Source organism: Fukomys damarensis, unplaced genomic scaffold (assembly GCF_012274545.1).
Source record: "Fukomys damarensis isolate Sample0158 unplaced genomic scaffold, DMR_v1.0_HiC HiC_scaffold_3, whole genome shotgun sequence".
Classification (NCBI taxonomy): domain Eukaryota; kingdom Metazoa; phylum Chordata; class Mammalia; order Rodentia; family Bathyergidae; genus Fukomys; species Fukomys damarensis.
The window spans coordinates 23,333,571-23,359,014 of record NW_022900915.1 but is presented as its reverse complement, the minus strand read 5'-3'; the positions used below and the strand labels follow the sequence as shown (position 1 = coordinate 23,359,014).

At 35.4% G+C, this 25,444-nt stretch overlaps 1 protein-coding gene across 2 annotated transcripts in view; it reads right to left on the bottom strand.

The window, feature by feature from the left end:
* The window catches only part of Efna5 (ephrin A5), a 272,339-nt gene that overhangs the window by 245,578 nt on the left and 1,317 nt on the right, over positions 1 to 25,444 (bottom strand). The gene's annotated exons all lie outside the window — the stretch shown is intronic.

Here is a 25,444-nt window from a genome sequence, read left to right as displayed (position 1 = left end):
CTAGTAACCTTCAGGAAAAAAAAAAAATTGTGTTTACTTAAAAATAAGAAGGGGAGAAAAAAGAAATATTATTTTGGAAAACTACATAATGAGAACATTTTGCATCATTTCAAAATTTATTCTAATTTGTGAACAAAACATGGTCCAAAGGTGTAGAAGTTTCACTCACGAGAAAAAATAATTTTATCCAAAGAAATCTCAAATGGAAACAGAGCCTTATAATTGTTACTGTAAAGCAAAACAAGCAGATAAACCCAGTTTCTTTGATGAATAACTTTATTTTGTCATCCAAAAAAATCTGTCAACTTTCTAATTAGTACCCGACACCTCGTAAATGCTCATAAAAGTTAACAATTTCCTTCAAAAATTGAAAAGGACTGTGGTTTACCATTAAAAATGGAAAAAAAATGTCAGTTGCGTAATGTCATGACTTGCAAATGTTTTCAAATGTTGAGGTATAAGATAATTCCTCCAGGTAAAAGTTGCAAAATGTCTATTATATGGAAAGCTTTGAACAGGGCACATAAATTTAAGTGCATCTTTCTTGTAGGTGTTATTTTCCTAACCACATCTAAACTTGCATAACACTAAATAGTTCACTTGAATATTATCCAAAGTGTTTTTCCCTGATGACTGAATTCCATTTGGACTACTTCATGATCTTTGGTTTAAAAGTCCCACTAGTACTGCGGATATAGCTGAGTTGTAGAGTGCTTGACTAGCCATGAATGAAGTCCTGGGTTCATCCCCCAGTACCACAAGAAAAAACAGTCCAAGTGGCACTCACTATTCATATGTCAATGAAACACTATCAAATTTATTCCTGTAAAACTTTACGTGTGTGTAACAGTGTTTTAGTACCACTTCAACCAATTTGTCTACACTATACTAAATCAGGTTTTATAGGCAGTCTGATTCTATCATTAAGACACCAGGGCAAATAAATATCTTTGTCTGAATCTTATTTCAAACGTATTGTAAGGGGAAGTTATTCTCTCATTACTCTCATCTTATGGACACTGAGTATATTGAAAGTCATCACAGGCTGGGGATTTAGCTCAGTGGTTCGGTGGCCTGCCTTGCAAGCGCAAGGACCTGAGTTCAATCCCCGGTATCAAAAAAAAAAGAAAGAAAGAAAGTCATAGGGATTCTTTACAGAATAGCACCCATGTGTTCAAAAGTGTAAGACATTTTAAAAATGCAGTTCTTGAAGACTGCTACAACAACGATCACCACCATGAAAGGATCATTGCGAACTATGACCAGCTACTTAGTTATTGTTTTCTCCAGACTACTATGGAGGATTCAGTAGCATTAAGAAAGTCTAACTCATTTGACTACATACATGTTCCCCGTGGCCTGAAGCCCATCACCTGTTTTGCCATCAATCCCTGTTTTCAATACCTACGGGGCTGAGCCCAAACAATGCCACTGTGAATAATGACCACAGGTTAGAATGGCTTCAGGTTAGCAAATTAAAATTGGGCTAAAGTGTAGCGCTTTTTCTAATGACGTGGATTCTAATACGTAGAATCTAAACAGATAATGTGTGTTTAGATTCTAGTATTTAAGGTGTAGGTCAAAGGATACAAAGTTGTAGTTCAGCAAAATGAATAAATCTAGATATCTAAGTTACAGCATAACGACTACAGGTAAAAATACTGAAAAATTTGTTAAGAAAGTTAGATGTGTTAATTTGCTTGACTATTATAATTATTTCATTTTATATATATCAAAATACACCTTAAACACATACAATGAAACAAATTTAAAATAATTTTTTTAAATGTACTAAATGCTTAAAGGCATTCTCATTCACATTATTTTAAAATTCTACAGAGTGCTTACTGTGTGGCAAGCACTGTGCTAAATACCATAAACACAAAGACTGACAACTCATGACCCTGGCACCAAGCAGATTACAAGTGTCTGGTTTTGCTGTCTTCTGTGAGGTGAAGCAATTACTACTGAGGACAGTAAAGGCTAATGGGGGCGGGCACGGATTAAATATGTTGCTGCTAGTTCTTCCTGTTATTAATTTGAGTTTGTGGGTCTCCCTGTAAACACAGACAGAAGGGACCACACACATTCATCCATACTGTCAGTCTCATACTGAACGAGGTACCTGTCCCAAAGAATGTTACACTGCTTCCAAAATATATACATGCATGGGGCAGGGGCGGGAGAGAGATAGAGACTTATTGCCAGTGGGTACTGGCATTTGAAAGTGGCTCTTAAAATAGCATTTCCTTGATTCCAAAAGAAAAGCTAAAAAGAAACCTTACTGAAAAAGCTTTAACATGTAGCATTTCTCATGTAAAATACAGAAATTTGGGATCAGTTCGCCAAGTTATCCCAGAAATAGTATCTTATTATATAAAATGTACTGTCTATATGTATTCAAAAAATAATTTATTTTGCATCCTAAATAATATCAACATTTCTATTTTATTCCATTCTGGAAACAGGAACTAGACACTCAGGGTAAATACACAGCTAGTATCAGCAGCTCATAACTGTATCATGCATGACTATCTACCACAGTTTACTCTTTTTGCATTTTTTAAATTTTATTGGTACATTTTAGATATATATAATGATAAAATTGATCATATGAAATTTGTTCCTGCACAAAATATATCTTGCTTCTTTTTTCCCATTCCCCTCCCCTCCCTTCAACCCCTCCCTCCCTATTTACAAAAGCTTTGTTTCCATTTTATCCTTCTATTCTTTTTTGTCCCTTCTTTCCTTACCACAGTTTAAAAGTGACTCAATACCTATAAAATATAAAGTTTAATATTATAGTCCCATACTTAGCAATGTTATCATGAGCTCTTAAGATTGTCTTTCAGTGAAAATAAATGAATTTTAACTAAAAAATAAATATTAATAAAATAAATCTACTTCAATACTCATGCTGATAATGAAAAGTCAAAAATTAGGGAATCATAAGCTAATGAGAAAAATAACCAGAGACCGTAGAAGTAAAACTTGAATTCTCAAAGTTAATCAGATTCCTATTATTAGATAAAAAAGTAATGAAAGATATTAAATTCATGTCCAACAAATTACTAAATGCAAAAACTCATTGGCAAGAACACATTCCACTGTCAGTAACGGTTGCAGCTCACAAAACAATCTACTTGTATAAGGGTGAGACCTAACCTGCAAGAGAACACATTTTCATGCTCCGTGACTGTAACTGACCCACCACTTCACAGGAAATAAGGAGAATCCAGTCCAATCCACCCATGAAACTGATTAGAAATAATTTGACTAAAAAGTGGTAAGAAAATAGGCCTTCGAGTGAGCCAGGCATCTCCAAATAAATGAGCTCTATAAGCAGGGTCATGCAATGCAAGGGATATATAGAAGAGGTGGGTTAGATAATAATTACTCATAATATATATTTATATATATTTACTGTTATTATTTATTCATGCCATCATCTCGATATGGATGCATTTAATAACTTTAAAACTTAACTGAATTTTTCTGAGTCATTCTTTCTTGAAAGTAAACTGTTATCTTGGAAGTTACATAGGTTTTTTTTCTAATTATTAAAATTTTTTTTGAAATATCCACCCCATATAATAGTTATATGATATATTACTTATATATTTTACTGATCATACTTGAAAAAGTAATGTGCATAATTAGAAGAACTACATTAAAATTAGGATAAAGAGCAAGTGTGGAATTATATTTATATAACTATATTTATATTGTACACTTACACGCTGAATTCTGGTACTTACACATTTGCCCAGTTTTTTAAAAGCCTTATTCTACTTCATAACACCTCCCAAGACAAAGGAAAAATAAATGAAAACCGAACAGTTTCAGAAAGTCAACTTATGGATTGGTAGTGAAAGATTTATTTTTCTAATTCAAAGTTCTTGCTTTTTTTTTTTTTTTTGAAGCACTTAAACATTCTACAGCTTTGCTTCATATTTGGAATCAACCTAAGTTGTGAGTTTAATGAGACACAATTCAGTCAGAATCTAACTTGTCAAAATTCAGGATTCCGCTTGTGTCTAGATGACCCCCAAAGCCTCGTGCAGTCGTGGGCAGGGCTTTTTCAGAGGTGGCTGGATCTAGGGTGTGTGGCACTGGAATTGATTCATGGTGCATTGCCAGGCCCAAGGGCACTAAGATTCAGGGTGTGATGCTACTTTCCTGAATTAGTCTGGATAAAAAAAAGAAGGTCCCTTGTTGCTTTTGCTTGCTTCTGGCCACCATGTACAAGCCACCCTGCCTGAGAGCCAGCTGACTGATCATGAACTGAAACCTCTACAAACTGAGCTAAATGAACCTCTGCTCCTTTAACTTTGGGTGTTGGGTATTTTGTCTCAGCAAGGAGAGATTAGTAACTAATACAACTGTAGGTACTTGGGGTAGATGAATGCATGTCATATTTTATTTTTCTTACTGACTAAACTGTAAATTTGTTTAGTTTCCCAGATATAAATCCTTAAAGTCATGTTTGGAAGTAAAACAGAAAAAATTACTTTCAAAACATCTTTAGAGTCATATTTCAAACAAAAAAATAAAAAATAAAATCCTGTGTATTCTCAAAAGTTTATAATACATTGTAAATATATTTGAATTAGTGCTCTGCACTAATAAAACAAAATTGAAAGAGACGTAAATTATATGTTTTAACCAAGAAAGTTAAGAAAGCTGATAGGTTGGTGATGTTGAAACTGACCTTGTAGAGGACAACAATCCCCTCATTCCACAGATGGGGAAACTCAACTTGACCAAAGGTTAAGTGACTTGCCCAAGGTCAAACAGTTAATAATCTCAAAGCCTTGACACATTCCAGATCTTCTGAGTCAGAAGCTCTTGCCTAAAAGATCAGCTAATTCCATCACCTTGAAAAGATGAAAAAATAGAGGCCCGGGACATCTGATGATTTGCTTAAGGTTGAACAATTAAAAGAAAGGAAAAAGTGAACACCACATCACCTGCCTCTGGGCCTTGATAATTTGTGAAAAGATCTTCCTTCATCTTCCAAACTGACAAAGCCAGAAAGGAAAATTTTCACACGCTTAGCACATGAGATCAGCTTGGTTACCTAAACACAGGCAACAGGCAGCCAAGGAAACAAAATCAATGCACAAATGATTAAGTCTCCAAATGAATGAATCAGAATAATAATGATACCTAGATTTCACTGAAGGCACATTATACACCAGGCATTTCACATGCATTTATTTTCTCACTGAATCATCACAATTTACCAAATAGCACATGTTCCCTATTTTATTTTTTATGCTGTTTTTCTTATGCTCCCTGTTTTAGAAACGTGAAAACTTAACAATTAGCATTTGAAGCCCAGTCATCCAATTCTAAAGTTAGACTAACCTCTCTCAACATAGCTTTGTACCATTATAAGATTTTTTTGTACATAATACAAAATTTCACTCAAAAATATTAATATTTAATATTTATTGTCCATATACTATATACAAGGTATTGTTTTAAGCTGTATAAATGCTAATGTATCATGTAATCATTGCAAGAACTCTATTGGATAAATATGTTATTCTTTTCACTTACAGACAAGGAAGCTGAAACAGAGAAAGGTTAACTTTGTCCCAAAATTTAGAGAGTGGTGAGGTGAGCACCGCAGAACTATCCTAGAACCCTCCCCAAGCTTGTAACTGTCGTTGGCCGCCTTTTGGTGCAGTACCTCCGCATGGAAACCAGTCTCTGACCTCCAGAAACTTATAATCTAGTATTGTGAAGGAGACAGTTACAAAGCTGCAGACACTGAACACTACTTACTCAGATACATGAAGATTATTCATACTATAAGGACCAAGTTTTTAGGTGGGCTCCCTCTGTGCCCCTTGCCCAGAACAGGGCTGCAAAAATTCCATTCTGTAAAATTCCATTTTGTATGACAGTCTCCCTGTGTTTCTATTCCTCTTTTTAGGGCAAGCTGTCTTAGGGCATCTCCACCCTGTTTCTGTTCCTCTTTTTTATAATCCAAAGATAAATTCTCCCTGCTTAAGATAGTTTGATTCAGCCAATGTAGGTATTAGTCATAGCTGACATAGGTAGCCACCTGCTGATATCCTTGCTTACAAAATCAGATGTTCTTTAAAAAAGGGGAATTGATTCTGTGAAGATAGGCATTAGTAATTTTCCAGTAAGTGCCCTCCCAGTACCCCTCAGATATCCAATAGTAAAGGAGAGCTAAAAATAGGACCTATAAAAGGAAAGAGTCTCCCTAACCCTATATAACCCTGCTTCAAAGATGGGTCTAGGCTCTCGGTCTAAAGCCGCTGTGATGGTGACACCCGAGGGTCCAGGCTCGAGCTTGCAATAAACTCCTCTTGTAATTGCATCGGACCTGACTCCTTGGCAGTCTTTGGGGACTTTGTGACTTGGGCACAACAATACAAACAGCTGAACTTGAATGAATAACAACTTCTATTGCAGAGGTACAAAGGGTCGGGCCTTCAATAAGGAGGAACTGCTAACTTTTCTAGGCACATGATTTAGCTAACAGACAAGGGATTTGAAAAGGTGCCAAAGCCAGGTGTGGTGGAGCACACCTTTAATCTCAGCACTTGGGAGGCTGAGACAGGAGGATTGCTGTAGTCCAGTGAGTTCAGGGTCAGCCTTAACTACACAGCAAGACTCTGTCTAAACAAAAAAGAAAAGAAAAGAGAAAGAAATTACCAAAAACTCTTTTCTTCTTCCTCCATGTTGTCTCTTTAGAGATGAGGTGGGAATCTGATAAACTCTAATGCTATCAAGAGACTTTGGTCATGACAGTTAATCACAGATAATTTACTGATTATTAAAGTATGGGGCAAAGACTTCTATAAAGGAAGAAAAATGAAAGGAAGAAGATATGTGAGAATTTGGAACGTAAAAGAACATAAAATAATGTCAAGCATACATCTTCTATGCCCTATCACTTAAAAAATGATTATCTCATGCTAAGTATCTGTTTACTATAAGACAGTAAGCAAAGCCAGCATTTAAAATTTTTAGTAAATCTATACTGCTATTATGCTAACCAAAATTGACTTAAAGTATGGGAATTTAGATTGAAAACAGGAGAAAAGTTCCTGGCTATATGATTGTTAAGTTCTGAAACATTCATTCAAGGAGTACACAGAATTTCTTCTAAAAGTCTTCCACAATCACTCTCTACCTCAGCCAGCTCTCCGGAAGCAAGCTCACCAGGATGGAGGGGAAGAGGGCCAGCAGGCTGCAGACTCCCTCACCATCCCATCCTCTGTGCACGCCACAGCCTCACAATTAGCCTCCAAAGAACAGGTCCATGAACATTTAACCTCTGGGTGTCCCAATTATTTGCAGTGGGTGCAGCAGTTGCGGCATGCTACCTCCCTCCATCAAACACTCAGCAAGGAAGAATTAAAATGTGCATTCTAACACACCTTTCATGTTAGCATATAGTCCCTATCATTCTCCACTGTGTCTCCTCAGAAATTCTGTCCCAAGGTCACCCTTCAACACTTCTGAGTTCTGGTAGACTAAGTATGTCACTCTACACAGCCCAGATGAGTGGTTAAGAGCCACTTACCAGCTAAGTGGCCTTGGGCTAGTTTAAAATATGCAAAACTCAAGTTTTCTCATCTGTAAAGCAAGAATCATTGTAATACGGCTTTCATAAGAGCTCTTGTCAGGATTAAATAAATGATAATGACTGTGAAGTCTGCAAAATACTGTGTGTAGTATACAGTATGTGCTCAATAAATAGGAGCTATCCATGTCAATTCCTAAAGAGGAGCACAGCACTTTTGTGACATATACAGTCAAAAGGGAATCTAAGCATCACTCCTACTGGACTGAGGAAAGGTCAAGCCCTACACTGGTGGGGCAGATTTGAAGATGGAACACAAGGCTATAGGGGCTCCTCAGCCCCCTCAGAACCTGGGAACAGAGGTGATGGGCACAGCACACAACCCAGCTTTCTGAAATATAACCCATCCTGGGTCTCAACTGGAAATATTAAAGTTGCACTGAGTTTTATCATACCACCTAACCCCTTAAAAAAACATCTATTTGAAGATCTTCAACATTTACCAGTATCCCATTATATTTTACAAAACAATTACATTGTGACTCAGATAAACATTTTGACCCTATCAGCCCATCACAAAGAATTATATATGGGAATGACCTTCTCTCTTGACATTGCAAATGCAACCTGTGTGCTTTCAGGCAGGTTGAGTATGGGGCAACTCTGCGACTTCCTTTCAATTTTGCCATGAACAAAAAAAAACTGCACTTAAAAAAAAAAAAAAAAAAAAACTCTAAAAAAACAAAAGCACAGCCTTATACTAACCCTTTATGATATGGCCAATGCACTTTTCTGGCCCATACTTGAGATATTTTCACTATATCTCTTTCACTCTGAATAAATTGCTTTCTGTATATTTCCCCAAATCTATCTGCAAGATTACAGCCAACAGACCTTTGCTCTTGTTGCTTAGGATTCCTGGAATATTCTCCTCTTCCTTCCATCTCTACTAAAATCATCTCCATTATTCAAGTCCTAGACTAAATTATTTCTCTTCCAGGAAGTACTTCCTGATACCCTTGAACAGATGTGCTTTCTCCCTGTCCATAGCATTCCACACTCTATTGTGACATTATTTGTTCTAATACGTTAGGGAAGCAGAACAGTTTGGTGATTGCCTTGGCAATGAATGAATATTCTAATTGCCCTGGTATTTGCCTGCATGTGGTCTTTAGCACAGATATGTTCACATCAAACATCACAGAAGACTATGCATTTAAAGTGATGCTTACAATATCAGTGGAAATGAAAAATCCAAATATGCTGTTGGCTTTACTATGTATTTATTAAAAATTGCTTTGCAGTCAAGACACATGACAATTTCTTTTCAAGGATGTTTACTTTTCCAGTTAGTAAATGTACTGGGATGGTTTTCACTAAAACACAAGTCAGCCAGCTGTTTGTTTGGGTTCCTGAATTAAATGGTAAAAATACAGACAGCTTTTACTCACAGTGTTCCACTTTCAACAAGGGAATCTGCTCCATATTTAAGTGATTTAGTTTTCTTTCTTCTTTAGAAAAAGTTTAAATTTTTCATACAATAAGAACGTCTCTTCAGAACTTCAGAATTCTCATTTCAGACAGCATATGGTTCTCCCTCACCCATCTGATGCCCCAGGGATGCCAAAGCACTTAGGAGACCCAAGAGAGTGGATAATCCGACATGACAGCTGAAGGAGAGCAGGCTCAAAGACGCATCAGAACAGGAACCAGGGAGACAGAACTCTTCTTCTGGATTCCAGCTTTTTTCCTTAGTTTTCTTCCGAGTTCACCAAATGCTGCATTGCTGTCCCCTTGGGAAGACGGCATCACCAGTATGAAAGTTTCCGTCCGAGAAAGGAAGGACCCACCAGACAAGCAGCTTCATGGGTACCTTAAACTTCTCCGAAACAGACAGGACAGCCAGCGATTTTGCACTTCAATCTCCTAAATTCTCAGAAACCGAGCATAAGCTCCCACTGGCTTTGTAGTCAGCTTTCCTTTCCTCTGTATGGCGCATTTACGAGTTCAGCTGTGGGCCCTGTTAATTTCCCTCCACAGCCTTTCTTCTCTCCCTAACACATGCCTACCCCGGCCTGCTCTGGAGTGCTGACTCAGGAGGAACAATAGGAGGCTTTGAGCAGGGCTCAGCCCCAGACCCGGCCAATATTTACTTCAGTTTGAAGCCACTGTTTTAAAGCTCCTTCCAAGCAGAACTCAACAGTGGGGAGTCCCAAGAGGATTCTAGATTTTATTTTAACAAGAGGGAAGAGAGGTGTAGAGATAGAGTAAATAGATTACTGTCCAAACTACTTTCTCAGAGAAAATAAGGGAGGCTGTTCAACAAAACAGGTTAGGCTTTCAATACTAATTAGCAATTTATAACAAGAAAAACAACTGTCCTCCAACACTGAAGATTGCAGTCTTAAAACTCCATATCAGCGGCAGTGCAAATCCACTTAATGTGACCCCTGATCCCGTTTGTGTCTTATGAACAGGGCCCTGATCCTATCAACCGCCCAGAACTTGCCAATGTTTGCCTACTCTACCCAAAACGGGGCTCTACACGAAGTTAACCCAAGGTCACTGACTGCGCTCTAAGCCAGATCGTGCATATGATGTCAATCCAAGTATGTCCAAAAGAAGTCGTTAGTTACCAAACCTCATAAATGGAAAGTGTACACTGATAAGCGCTAGAAAGTGTGCCCACTGTCTTGGAACTAGATCGGGAAGGCCGATGTATGGTGCTGAAGGAGTACCTGGGAAAATGTCAAGAACACTCCCTTCCTACCAGCGAGAGTGGCTTACTATGAGAGCCAGGGAAGCTGGGGTGGAGAGATGGTTCCAAAACTATATGAGAATCAATGGAGTTTTCCTGTTACTTTATGTTATGATACTGTGACATGCTCTGATTATTAAAGAAATAAATGAGTTAATCATAAATATTTGTATTTGTCCGTTTGATTTAAACATTTTTCTTTTTTAAAAAGTTCAATTATTATAAAACGAAACAGAAGTGACAGTTGGGAAACCTTCCTAAAATAATTAAAGCTGTATGAGACTACTAAATACTTCTATTGGATACCTGAGGAAAGAAATTCATAGCCTTCTGCTGATACCAATTGCAAAGCTCATTGTTCCATTCAAATCAATAAATGGAAATTGTTATTTTTTAAGTGATAAACATACATTCCATTCACATTTTATAACATTTCTATAAGGACAGAACCAAATAATCTAAAACATTTAATAAGAGAATTTGAAGAGGATTTGCACTCGTACAAAATTTAAAATTCTGGTATATGACAACTTTAATATAAAAGAGTGGTATTATAATCTTCTGGTCTCTTCTGAACTCTAAATATGTGGAGGAAAAATGACACTATTTAATCTTCACCAAAAGGCACAGAGTGAATTCAATTATCCTTACCTTAAAAGAGTATGAAGTAAAAAGTGCAGCAGATTGGTCTGTTGTATTATGTTTGCTACATTCATCATATACATTAGAATATGTTCAGCTCTAATTTTTATTATATTGTTTACCATACTAATTAATAAAAGCTAAATCATTAAAATGCGACTCAATCCAATCATTTCAACATCCTAAGGAATTACTGGATTGCGGCACACTCAATTTGATCAATCCACACGCTCTCATGCACAGAAAATATGGAGTATGCCTGGTTAAAAAGAAGCCTCTGCCTGGTATTTTTCAATTAATGTACAGGAGTATAAGGAATTCATTTTTTAATAATACAAATTACCAATAAGTAAGTCATCAAAATTTAAACTTCTTGACTGCACTCCGCCAAAAAACAGGGGAGAGCTTGCATCTATTAATCCTTCATGAGACACAAAATTAACATTAAATTACAAAGTTTTAAACTTGAAACAAACTGATAGCAAGCTTGTTCCTTTGACAAATCTTAATTTCCAATTCAGCAGGACAAAAGATACCTGCTTTTGTATGAAATGATATAAAAGTGCAAAGATAAGTTCAGGGTCCCATGAGGATAGCAATTCCAAGCGTTAAAACACTGCACTTATACGGGAAATCAGCTATGCAGAGCTAGCAGCGCTCCTTCGAATAATTTTGGTCTTGCCAATACTATACCCAATATTTTTATAGCTGGCCTCAGGTATCACTAAATTTTTGGGATCATTGATAATTTCCCTTACAAATTACTTTTTTTTTCAACCTGAGGGGGTTTATAGAAGTAAAACAATGTTACAAATAACTGCATAAGTGTATGATTGCAATTTTAAAACAATAACAAGCACATTTGCTATGTACCTAAATAACTGTAAACATATGAAATAAAAGCTGGTTTGAATAACCACCAGACAGTTCCACAAGACAACGGCCCTTTGACAGTAATGTGATACTCAGGTTTCAATGCATTAAAATATGTATTCCTTGACAAATTTTGTTTCCTTTCTCAGCTAGACATTATGATCTAGCGTTGTTAATAGCTACAATCTAGCTATTATTATCCTCCTAATATCAACATTTGTATAATTAATGTGTACCAAGTTTTAAAGTCAAATACAAGAGTTCTTTAGCAGACACACACCGAGAGGCTAAATCCTATTCCTCTGGCAATAAGTTACATAAAAATTCTAGAATCCCAGGAATAGTCTGGCTGCCCGTAAAAGAACAAGAATTGATTTGTTTCAACAAGGTCCTCACTGGAAATACAAGCATTTTTCCAAGAGAGTGTCGATATTCATTAATTTCTCCTTTGAGATGGAGATATCTCATTGTACCTCAGAAGCCTGAAGTAGAGAAAATGGTAAAGATGAGACAAATTGAGAGGGGGAAAGAGAACATTAAAAAAAGAAAGACAGACACAACAGAGAGAGAGAGAGAGAGAGAGAGAGAGCGAGAGAGTGCGAGAGAGAGCGAGAGAGAGAGAGAGAGAGAAAGCTACTAGCTAACCAATTTTACAAAGGAGATCCAAACTCACTTCTGGGAAAAGGTCTAACAGTCTTGTCCCTAAAGAATTGCTCCTCACATGTTGTTACTCTTGCAAAAATGAAAACTGAAATGTGAATTTCTTGAAAAGAAAATTCAGTGTAAATGCTTAAATCTTGTCTTTCAGAGACAACATATACTAAAAAATATTACAACTTGTCTATCTTTTAAAAAGTGTTTCCATGATGCTTTTAAAATAAGTTCTTATCTGTAAGAACTTATATTTATGCAACTCACAAGACTATATCAACTTATAAAGTGAGAGCCACCTGCACGAAGTCTCTCCCCTGCCTATCTCTGCTCTTTTCCCAGCCTTACTGAGGTATGATCGACTCTATTCTTTTTATAACAATTTTATAGCATTTTTAAAGTCCTTTCCTTTAAATTTTCATGAGACATTATTTTTATTATTCCCATTTATTAGAATAGAGAAATTGAGGCTCAGATTCACCACTCTACATAGCATACTTATTCAAATCAAGCTGAAATGTAACTATATTAAAGTATAACCCCAAAAATTTGATATACAATTGACGAATTTAATCTACTTTTAACATCTCATTCTGAGTCCTTGCATGTTCAACACTCAAAAAAATTTGAAGCTTTAAATATTTGTCCTTAAAAAAAAAATATCTCAAAACAGGAAAAAATACATGGATTTAATGTCTTTATGTGGTCAGAAATGACCTGTAGATGTGTAAATACCAGTGTACCTAAAAATTGAGTTGTATCCTATTAATCTGATAATAAATCACTGTTAATAACCTTTTCTAATTTTAAAAACACTTAAGATACTTATTTTACTTTTTAAAACAATGGAAGGACAAAACACTAATTAGAACTTTTGTGTACCTTCTCTAAACATGCCAATGACTATAAATCTTGGGTATATCAACTATAATTTGAACAAAGCCATTCCTAAGGGATAGGCAAATGAGTTCATTTTAATCAATAAAGACATCCTATACCTAAATTTAACAGTCTTCTAAATACATAGCATATTACTTCTCTTTTAAGAGCTACTTAAATTCACCCATAGTCATAGAAGATTCTTGAATTTCTCAATCTATAAGAATCATAAAACTAGATAGCCTAAGAAGTATCCGTTCAAGTTACTTTTCAAAAACATCTATTTATACAACGACAAGCATAAATATAAACCACAAACAAAAATTATGTCTTAATTTGTCTTACTATTCTTTGTTGTTGTGATGTAACACTACATAATATTTAAATTAAATTCATTACATCAAGAATTTAACAAGGAAAATATTTACTTCTTTTTTGTAATAAACTATGAAAATTATTACAAACATTGTTATGCAAGGATATTTAAATTTCTTCCTGTTTTTGTTTTCATAAAAATACAACTGATTTACAGTGGAAACAGTTTCATTTTTCTTTTTTAAAATTGTTCCAGAGTAAAACATTATGTCTACTTATTGATGATTACCAAGACTTTAAAGCTCACTTAATTAGTAATATTCTATTCATATGCATGGAATGAAGGAGAGCAAAAACAACCAAACAAACAAATAAACAAACCAGGCAAAGCAATCTGAATTCAGCTAGCTTCTTCCCTTCCTTGCTAATAAAATCATCATATATTTGAACTGCCAAAGAAAATGATACATATTCTGTGAGGGGAAAAAAGTGGAAGCACACATGCAGGCTCATTAGGAACAAAGGCTTCTGAGTAGAATCACAGAATGTTAAAGCAGGAAAGCATTTTTCCGCTTGTCTTTTACAACTCCATTGGAAGTATGGGATCCTGAAAACCACCCACAAGAAACCTACCAGTGGAAGCAAAAAAAGCTGTTTTCATCTTCTTTGCTGAATGTAAAATAAACATTTTGGGTTCATTTAATCATATGGATTTAAACTAGAAAGCGTTAAAAATCTGTTTGTGAGGTGTAATTCTGGCATTGGCACACAAAATACATCTGGGGAGGGTTGCACATAAATTCCTGACAGGACTGTCTACAATATTTAGATCAGGACAATATTTTCATTCTAGTAGAATTTTCTAGACAGCAAGAATTACCACAAAATTCCTGGCCTTTACATTTACTCATGGTGTATTTATAATGAAGCCTAAACCTCAATGTAAAAATCTATTTGACTATATTTCAGTCAGATTTGGAAGATAAGGGCTAAAAACAAAGACTATTAGGCCTTTAAGGTTTTTAATTCACAAGTAACTTTCACTAATGTAGATAATAAGCCATTTTAGAAATAGTAGAACTACATAGAAAATTGAGGGCCAGTACAAGGAAGAGTCCTTGATGAGAAGCCAGAAGCAATCCCTTTCCCCACCAAATTTTATCTAGAACATTGCCGTCCACTGTGATTCATGGTCCACAGGCTCAGCGCCACCTGGGATCAGGTCCATACTCCAGATCTACTGAATTAACATGTGCATTTCAACAACATCCCAGGAGGTCTGGGCCCACCTTTGGGGAAAGGAACAATGATGTATAAATCAGTAAATAAATGCTTCCTGATAGCAAGGATGTGGCTTATACTGTTTACTGCAGTATTCCTAGCACAAAGAACAATTCCTGAATAATACCACAGTGGAGTCTTGGTAAATATTTGGTGAATAAATTGACATGTAAAGATTTCTTAGAGTACTTTCTACTTCATACTGTGATTACATCTATAAAATACTTACATCTGTGTAAAACTTAAAATTCCTTACAGGCATAGATGTTATCTTATTCATCTTTGAAATCTCTGTATACTTCCCAGTGTTTTCCACATAATACCACCCAATGAATATTTTATCAGTTATAACTTAAGATTTTCAGCATATGAATATATGAGCACTAATAATATTAGTTAATACCAGTTTGAAGTGAAAACTTTGGATAAGTTCAAATCAACAAATATTTCCTAAATTCATCCATGTGGCTTTGGTTTTAGATATATTAAAGAAAATTAAGCCAACCAAGAGAAATAGTAAACATAAATCAGTATATAGGGCCAGGTCCTGGTTCTATGGGATACCAAAAAACTGTAGCGGAGTGAATGATTGAAATTCAAAACTGATCCTAAACCCCATGCTATTCAATAGCTTCAAAGTCTTTTTTTAACAAACTATACACCAAAGCTGCAATAAATTTGAGAAATATCATCTTGTTAGTTTTAATATTTCTCTACCAGATCCATCTACCAGAGTCAGATGACGAAGCCATAAAAGAGCACACAGTGATAGAGAACTCTACATATTAAAAGAATAATTAGTCCTTAAATAACCAGAGATAGGGCTGGGGATTTAGCTCAGTGGTTTGGTGGCCTGCCTTGCAAACACAAGGACCGGAGTTCAATCCCCAGTACCAAAAAAAAAAAAAAAAAAAAAAAAAAAAAACAAGAGATTAAAAAAAAAATCAAGAGCTAAGAAATAACAATTTTCAAAACAGTTTGTTATAAATAATCAGAAAATTAACAGCACTAGTAAATCAATAAGACCACCTCAAAATAATATTCAAAATGAGACTCATAAATATGACTTGTTCTCAAAGACTATATTATAAACAAAAAATACTTAAGTAGGGAATTCTCCCCCAACAAAGAACTTTTTTTAATTAACTGAGTTAGCCCTTATACTTTTTTGTCTTCAGAAAGCCTAGAACTTAATAGTTAAACCAATAGTATGTTGGACCCAATAGTATGTTCATATTCATGTGGAATATCCCACATACAGACACATGCACACACATACACACACATCATGTTGTTGTCTCCCAAGAGTATAGATGGCAATGGGACAGCAGAGTGTGTAATTAGTTTTCATTGTTCCCCTGACAGCTATAGTTCCATACAAGACCTTTTCTCTTTTTATGTTGTAAATGCTACAGAAAAAATACACTAATAACAGGCATTTAATTATGAGTCCAGCGGCCATAGAGGGAACATTGCCAGAAAAGATCAGTCTCTGTCCTTCTTTCCTTCTTTCCCTCATTCATATATATATATATAATATATATGAATATATGTATACATCTATGAGGGAAGTCTTGTACCTCTGTTACAATAATTTTCAAAGTATTTATGATAGGCAAACAATAGAAGAAAATTAATCTTTCAAATTTTCCCCAAGTCCTTGTTGATAGAAAAGTACATATACAATGCTTCAGCAATACTAAGTCCAAAACCCTGTCTGCAGTGAAATATTAACAAAAATAAAGGCACTGCTTATTAATAAAGAAAATACTCTTTAATCAACATTCTATTTTCACTCTCAGTGAAGAATACAGAGATTCAGTTTCTGGATGGGGCCTTGCTTTTCACAGACCTCAGACAAATTAGCACTATACCATCAAATACCTGGGTGCTGTATTTCCTGAGGCCTAAAAAAAATTAGCACTTGTAACATCAAATGTCTGGGTGCTACGTTTCCTGAGGCTTACTTTAATTTGTTTTATACAGTATTTAAAACAAAGCATCCCCAAGTTGCTGCCATGGCGGACAGGAGATCTGTCACTGAGGCCTTTCTCGCCTGATTAATTAGTAATTGGGAGACACATTTTGGCAGCTTTCATTTCCCTATTATTTTCTCTAGTTTGACACAAAACCCTGTCAGAAGCACCACTATTTGAACTGTACCCCTCTTAGTGCTGGGTCACTAAATTTTAATAAATGGAGCCCCTGCCAGAAAACTACAGAAATAGGAATAAAAGTTTATTGAAGCAGTAACAGTAAACAAATATATGAAGAAAGCACTGAATGCCACAGTATCTAAAACATTAATGGTCTGTCTGAACCCAGGGGTTATTGGCAAGATTGCAGAGCAGAGTCTAAAAGAAAAGGCCTTTAACAAAACCTATGCTTTCATCTATCTTTAAAAAAAAAGTATTAGCTAAATAAAGCAAGCAAATACTTTGCTGCAGCAGAATCATACGTCTGAGCTTCCCTTAACCTTCATTATTCCAACCCACTGAATAAAATTATTGGGAGGCAAGATTTATAGTGGCTGCACAGATAGCGAACTCAGGCAGAAGTCACCAAAGCTCTGTCTGAGCCAAAGAAACATTTTTCATAAAAGCTAAGGTGAGGAACTTAAAATTGAAGCTAGAAAGACTGAGACTGTGGAGAACTGCAAATAGCCCCAGAATCAGTTTCGGGATCTCCATCTCAAAGTGTCAGTCACTTCAAAAAAGTGTCCTGCTACGATGGTGGCTCAGGACACTTGTGTGCAGGGGGGCAGTGGCCGTGCTGTGCGGGTCAGAGGTCACCGCATCCACATTCCGACATCTGTCTGTATTTTCTTGCCCTGAAACAATAGAAGGGGAACTAGGCTCATTTGCTCTCACTTTGTTTAACCTAATTGTTAAACACAAAGATAATTTACCCATATTTAGAGTTATTTTATCTTTTCTTCCCATTTTTATTTGTCTCCATTAAGTGCTATTGGAAAAAACAAAAACCTAGCCGGTTAACTCTTTTATACATTATTAGTGCTGTAAATGCAACAAAATTGTATATTCCACTAACACCTATGAAACACCAAGCATCATGTCCTCCATCATCAAAATATAGATAGCAATTTGCACCAGAATTTTCCAATCAATGCTATAACTTGATTTTATTAAACCACAATACTGTGGGGTGTTTTTGTTTTTGTTTTTGGTACCAGGGATTGAACTTGGGTTCTTGAGCTTGTGAGGCAGGCGTTGGCACCACTGAGCTAAATCCCTGGCCCAACACTGTGTTTTTTATACAAAAATGTTTTCATCGTATGTATTTTCATAGTGGCAAGAGGTAGTGGTTAATTACAGCTTTTCCATGTACTAATATGTCATTAATAAATTTCAAACTGGAAACTCTGACAGCTTGGAAACAGTATAAGAAAACAAAAGTATTCATTAGTTTAGAACTAAGAAGTCACTTTGAACATTCAATTATGTTAGTCTTTTTCATCAGCCACTCATAGACGATGGAGATCAGAAAAAAATTTTTCAGTGTAAAAACCTGTCAGCTCTTACCTGGACTTTAACTATACTCATTCTTAAAATATGTATTTTATTTATCACCTTAATACTACTTGTTCAACTACCCAAAATCCTACTTCTAATGATCTAAAGTAATGTAACATATACAGTATTCATCAGTGCCCAGTTTATATTGGACTGAGTCAGGTGACTTTTGAAATTCATCTTAAGGAAGCTCTGCTTCTATTGCAGAACATGGGACTGATGTTCCCAGATATTACCAAAAAGATGCAGTAACAAGTGTAGTATATATTTTTGGTAAAGTTTACTAGAACACATGTCCTTTTCAATGTATCCAGACATACAAAACCCGGTGGAAAATATAGCTGACTCAGTTGATGTAGTAACATAATTTTAATAAAAAATATAAATTTACTGCTAAATACTTTTCTATAAGAACCTAAAAGAAAGGTTTGTTGAAGAGAAAGTAAGAGACTATATTTCAGGAATTAAAAGGCTCTGACTTCATATGTTTCTTAAAATAGCACAAATGCTTTAGAAGGTCCCTACATTTTCATCACTACTTCTTACGGGATTCCCGGTACTGCTAAGTAATTTGGGAGGGGAAAAAAAAAGCAAACCAACAACAACAGCAACAAAAAGTACTAATAAGTCAGAAAAAAATCTGGGGGATAGTGACAGTAGGGGCTATAAGTTTATTACTTTAAAGTTAACAATGAATTAGAAGCATTAAGGAAAAATACATATGGTAACATGGTACAGCCCAACCTTCAATGAGAAAATATCATATGCCTGAGGTTTAATATATTATCACTATTTAAAACATCCTTTTTTGTCAACTAAAATACAAGAAGATAGCAGTTTAGTGACTTTGCAAATAAGACTGAGATTTAAATGTAGAGTCCTGCCAAAATGATTATAAAGTGGATTAGTCCTTTTCTATCATCCATATTCATTTCCGGACCATTTTCACAAAAGAAATAAAATCGGTGTTGAAACAAGATGGCTGCTTCTAGAATGGAACAAAAAAAACACACTGATTTAATTGAAACCCAAAATCCTAGCTTTTCTAAGTAAGGATATACGAATTTACTCATGTATTTTACAATATCCATGTTTTCCCGTACTTCTATATAGAAACTCATGGGTCACACTGTGCAGTTATTTAAAATCATTAATAACAAAGCCATTTTTCAAAGGTCTAATCTTTGCTTAATAACATGATAATCCAATACACATGGGTAAATTATTGGTTTTACTTCATATCAAACTCATGATCATCAAGTCATCAAAAGTAGGTGATATGAAGTTACAATTCTAATAATAATTGACATATCTTTTAAGAATCCAATCATAAAAACATCCAGTGATATCTTATGAGAATCAATTACCTATATCTGACTTTATATGTCATTTCTAAAGTAAAAACCATAGGAAATGAACTGTTTGTTAGGCAAGCTCTCCTTGAATTGCACTTCACCGACCTACCCTGAAGCAAATGGCAGATTAAGTCTATGACTTACACATAAAAATTAAAAATATTTTCCTCCATTTTGAAATAACTTTTAGATAGATTTTTAAAAATCAGACCTATTTTCATTCCTCACTTGAGTGGAAAATAAAACCTGACAGTAACATTTTCTTCAACCTGTCAACTGTCAATTGTATGAAAGATGTTTCTAAAGATGACAAAGGTTTATTTTTCCGTATTGAAAATGATAGAATTCCACCTGAGTAAGAGCAGAGCTAACCATCACGATGGTACACCACTGCCTCTCAGCAACTAGCAAACTCAAGTCAGAGTTTTCAATGTTTTTATCGAAATATAGGGCTCACTGTTTGAAATCAAGAGTTTGCTTCCACACAAAAGATCAGAGCAGTATTATAATCATCCATGGGGACTAAAATTAAGAGTACAAATGCTACCATGTAGAAACTTTTTTTACTAAAAATTATGCATAATCATACAGAGAATTTGCATCCTTACTTTTTAATTTTTAACTAAGAGTCTGTCATCGTATTGCCTTGCTCATGACTGACTAAATCTCGAAACCATAAATGCAGACAAATTTAAGAACAAACAGACTAGTACAGTATTGTGTAATATCCTACTCAGAAATGCTGGAAGTTCACATTAATCACAAGAAACTTTTCTACAAAACAGCTCAAGACATAGGTTGAAAAGCAGACTAACATATAAATCTACTAATATAAATCAGACCCTTATGAGAGACAGTAGTTTATTGATGATATTTGGCTAAGACCACCACCGTAGAACAGATTATCAAAAGTGAATATTAGTATCTTATATTTCTGAGATTTTTCTCCCCAAATAGGAAGGTATCGTCTATCATAAATGATCAAAGAATAATTTTTTCTCAGTGCAGAAAACTGATTTGAAGGAGTTGTCCTGACAAAAGGTACAAGCCACTTTCCTTCAACATGGGCATTCTAGTGAGCCTGCTATTCTAACAGTTTGTGTACCACTTTTGAAAAGAAAATCAATAATATGGAATCAGTCAACATAGAGTGGTTCACTACTTAAAACAAAATATCATAGCTTTTTAAAACCTTACGCTATGGAGGTCACTCAGAACAGTTACTAAAAGAAGACATTAAGTGGAATCTTTTGAAAAAATTATTAAATGAATGATTTATATTGCAAAAAAAAAAAAATCCCCTAAAGTAGTAGACCAAATGCTACTACATATGTAAAACTGCATTTTCAATATATTCTATTTTGTTCATTTTATATTTTAATGTTTTCTCTTTCTGTTTCAAAGGTAAATTCTTTTGGTAGCTTCATCTCTCAAGCTAGCAAAGGCCAGGACTCTTGAAGTACTAATTGTATTCATTCATTTTCTTGGCCCAGCATGAAGCTGGTAGCTTGCTTGGTTCATAGCAACAGGGGAGAAAAGGAGGTGCCCATCTTTATCTGTCCCTATCCAACAGGAAACCAGGCCAGTGGACAGAATGTAATGAGGTACCTGTTCAGAAGACATTGAACAAGATTAAATGACAGGAAATTCACAAGGTTAATTTGCCCCCAAATAACTAAGTGCTTCCTCCAACCCTGATTCTCAAAAGACGGAAGTCTCTAAAGCTATTGTTTATCAGCCTCAACACACATGACAATAAGATATTAGTCCTGTGAACCAGTGGTCTAGTTAATACCACTAAAGTCACGCTGGCAGTAATGAACTACCACAGACTGTCTGATACTTTTAATCACAAGTGGTTTGTTGACATTGGAAATGCCAAATGAGCCTGTACAACCAAATGTGCCTCAAACAGCACTGAAGTTCCAGTCTCCCAAAAGACAGATGGCTACATTTGATAGTTTGTTATAATTACGTAAAACAATGCATACAGTGGCTGGAACATAAGATCGCTGTAGCAAACTTTGCTTTTCAAAATTCTTTGGAAAGGCAGCCAAAAAACAAGGAATATACTTCTCTTTTACAAATGTCAGATTTAAACAGGGGAAGGAATTAACTTCAGGCCCCCAGATAAATAATTGTACTGCCTTATTCTTCTTCTGGTACTTATATAAATTCAGGTATACGTATCAAAATAACAAGATTATCCTAATACATTTAATAAAATCATAGTTACATTGAGGCTCAGAATAAAAGTTAAGATGCTAAGTAATGTTTTTATTTGAAGAAAACATGCTTCTAACATAAAAAAGACATTAAACATTTAAAATTTTTAAAATAAGGGAAATCCCTTACAAGTTTACTAGCAAAATTTATTTAAAACCGAGATAAACCTTTCATCTTTTCTCATAACAAATTCATAGGTCTAAACCATGATGATTTCATTTATGTTGTCAGTGAAAAAAGGCACAATGCCAGTATTCTGTTATTCATACATCAAAATAATAGTTAAAAATGAGGCAAGTGAATTTTGAAAGAAGAAAAACATCCAAGGGAATCTGATTGGGGAGAAATGTTACTACTTCTCTTCCTTAGCCACATACATGACCTGTACTGTCAGAGGACTTGGGAGCATTGACCTAGAAATCACATTACTTTCACAACTTCAAGATTGTATGTTAGCAAAATTAAATGGTGTCAATTACCTACTACTCTAACATGAAATGTTTAATTTACAAGTTCCTAAAGAATTGAAAAAAAAATCCAAAGAAAACATGGGATTAGGTTAAAGTGTAGCAAATCCTTGATGAGTTACCACAGATTCTTCATCTTAAGAGAATAACCTTTTAAACTGAGGATACTAGAAGCACCAAGTAAGGAGAATTAGTACTACCCAAAGTTATATCTGTTACTGTATTATTTTACTTATTGCATCTATAATGCCAACTTAGAGAAATGTTTACTTATCCTGGCATCCTTGGCAGTCAGAAGAGTCCAAGAAGAATCTTTCCAATCTATACACAATATTCAAAAGAATATTCTTATTGTAGGCACCAAACTATAGCATGCTTCAGCTTAAAACTTATATTCTTTATATAAAGCAATGTTTATCTTTGCAAGTATATATACTAAGGGAGAATGAAAGTAGTTATGTTAGCAAAAGTCTTCTTTTAAAGTTATTAAAAAGCTTTCTATAGCCTTAAAAAAATAAAGGAAAATAGATTATACCCTCTTTGATTTGGACTTTGATTATTCAAAGTTATTTAGTAACATTCCAATTTAGAATACAAAGTATATTCAAGGGACCATTCAGTCTTCACGCTTTTAGGTGAAACTCACGCAAGTTTTCAAATTTTAGACATAGAAGATGTGTGGAGGCAAATATTATCATATTTCTATTCAGTATATCTATTCAGACTGATAGATCTCAGTTGTTATTTCACAAAGTGATTCTAATTCAACACATAAAATCAGTTTGGTCTACCACCCAATAAAAACTGGCAAGTAAAATGTTAGCAGAATGTGAAAACTGAATACCTACTTTCCAGAAGTGACTAGCAAGAACATAGATTCTAACAGTAAAACTATTCTGACAGCAAATGAGTTTAATATTTTTCCTGTGAGCTTAGATTTACAGATGCTTATGGTGTCAAGGAGAGTAGCAGATAAATTTCCATCTGCTGCCCAAGTTATTTGTAACACAGGTTACACAATAATATACTTACTCATTGTGATCAGGATATATTTAATGCTAATTTTACCTAACTAAATATACTTTTAAATCATATCTTTCATAAAGCTAAAATGTATTCACTTCATTTAGATATAGTACCCATTCTTATTAATGTATCCACTGAACTTTCTTTTGAAAGAAAAATTTAAAAATTATCTAAGTTGCAATTAACACTTTTTTTTTCAAAAGACTGAAGTCTTTTGATTATATTACTAGTTTAGCAAACTCTTGATACTTTCTATATAAAAGCATAAGTTATGGCTAACTTAATTTTGCAAAATTAAAAGGAAATGAAACACTGAATTTATAGAATTTAATAAATCTACACACATATGAAATATTTCCTATCTTCTGTGATAAACAGTTTTTATTTTAAAATTACTTTTTTATTTGGACTTTTACATCCAAGTTGACTTTTCAAAAAGTACCTAAGAATTCAACATTTCTGAGTTAAAACTGGCTACCACTGTCTACTTTTTAAATATTATTTTTAAAAGTAAGTTTCATTATAGTAACGTACCAAGATAAATGCCTTCAGAAGCCTCTAAGAATGTTTAATGTTAGAGCTAAATTTCTTGACTATATAGGGGTACCTCAGTCCCTCTTTTGAACATTATCAAACTGATAACGATCAAATAGAAAGGTATTTCTACAACCATTAAACTAACACATTGACTTAGAGTGCTCTTAGTGCTTTTAAATTCTGCAGATTAACTTTAGGCAGGTTCAAAGCCATCATGGTGTCTGAGCTGAAGAGTTTTCTCCAGGCAGGGCAGATCTATTAAAAAACATGACCTGTGACAGAAATCAATGTACTAATCTCAAACCAAACAACAGCACCAAGAGCACGAAACAGAGATGACCTGAGACAAAACGTTCCCAAACTAACTCAGACTAACTTGACAGGTTAAGAAGAGGGGTGTTTTTGGTTCTTTCTGTGTTAATCCAGGGGAGACTGGAACCCCCACATATCCAAATAAATGAGTAGCACTAGGAAAAGCTAACACTGTTAAGTTTGGAGTGACAATCAAGAGCAAAACGTCCCAAATTCAACTAACCACTGTTGCTTTATTTAATAAAGTGCTAACATTTAGAATTATAAATTCCTGTTTCATATATGCTGTCTAATAAAGCCCCAAAGGGTATAAAACCAACCCACATAATGAGGCTTGCTTTTAACATCATCACAACTGGAAAGCTTGCTCTATTTGTCTTGTCCGCTTTAATAAAAGACATCTCTCGCAGAGTGGCTTCTCTTTCTCTTTTCCTAATAGTGGTAAGTGGCATGTCAAGGAAGAAATAGCTTCCCATCCCACCACCCACCTCCCTGAGACCTAACAAACTTTCAGGGATGTCTCCACTTCTATTAGGTGATGATGCCTTTGGGATTTGGGCTACCTGGGCATGAAGGAGCAGCCCGGATAGGCGAGGCGGGGGACTCCCTCTCAGCTCGGCAACCCGGGACGGCTAGTGGGGAAGTCCGCCCATCTTCATCTGGGCTGACACTACTCAAACTGGGAATTCTCCTCAGGCTCACACAGCGAAGGAAGCCTGGAGGCCGACGGAGAGGGCCGGCGATGGGCGAACGGGAGGTGCCTGCCAGGCCCCTCACCCCAGGCTAGCTGGGCGCAGCCACCGCAAGCTCAGCCCTTGGCCTCCCGCCTCTTTGCTCCCAGTGTCCACGCCAGCCCAGGGAAAAACCTGTCCTTCCAGGTTCAATCGGTAGGACTTCCCTTCTAGGTGGGCACCGAGACAGCCCACAGCTGGAAGCCGGCCTGTGTCCCGGAGAAACAGATCGATGTGGGCCCAGCGGGCCGACTGCTGCCCACAGGCCGGGGAGAAAGCGGGGCCGAG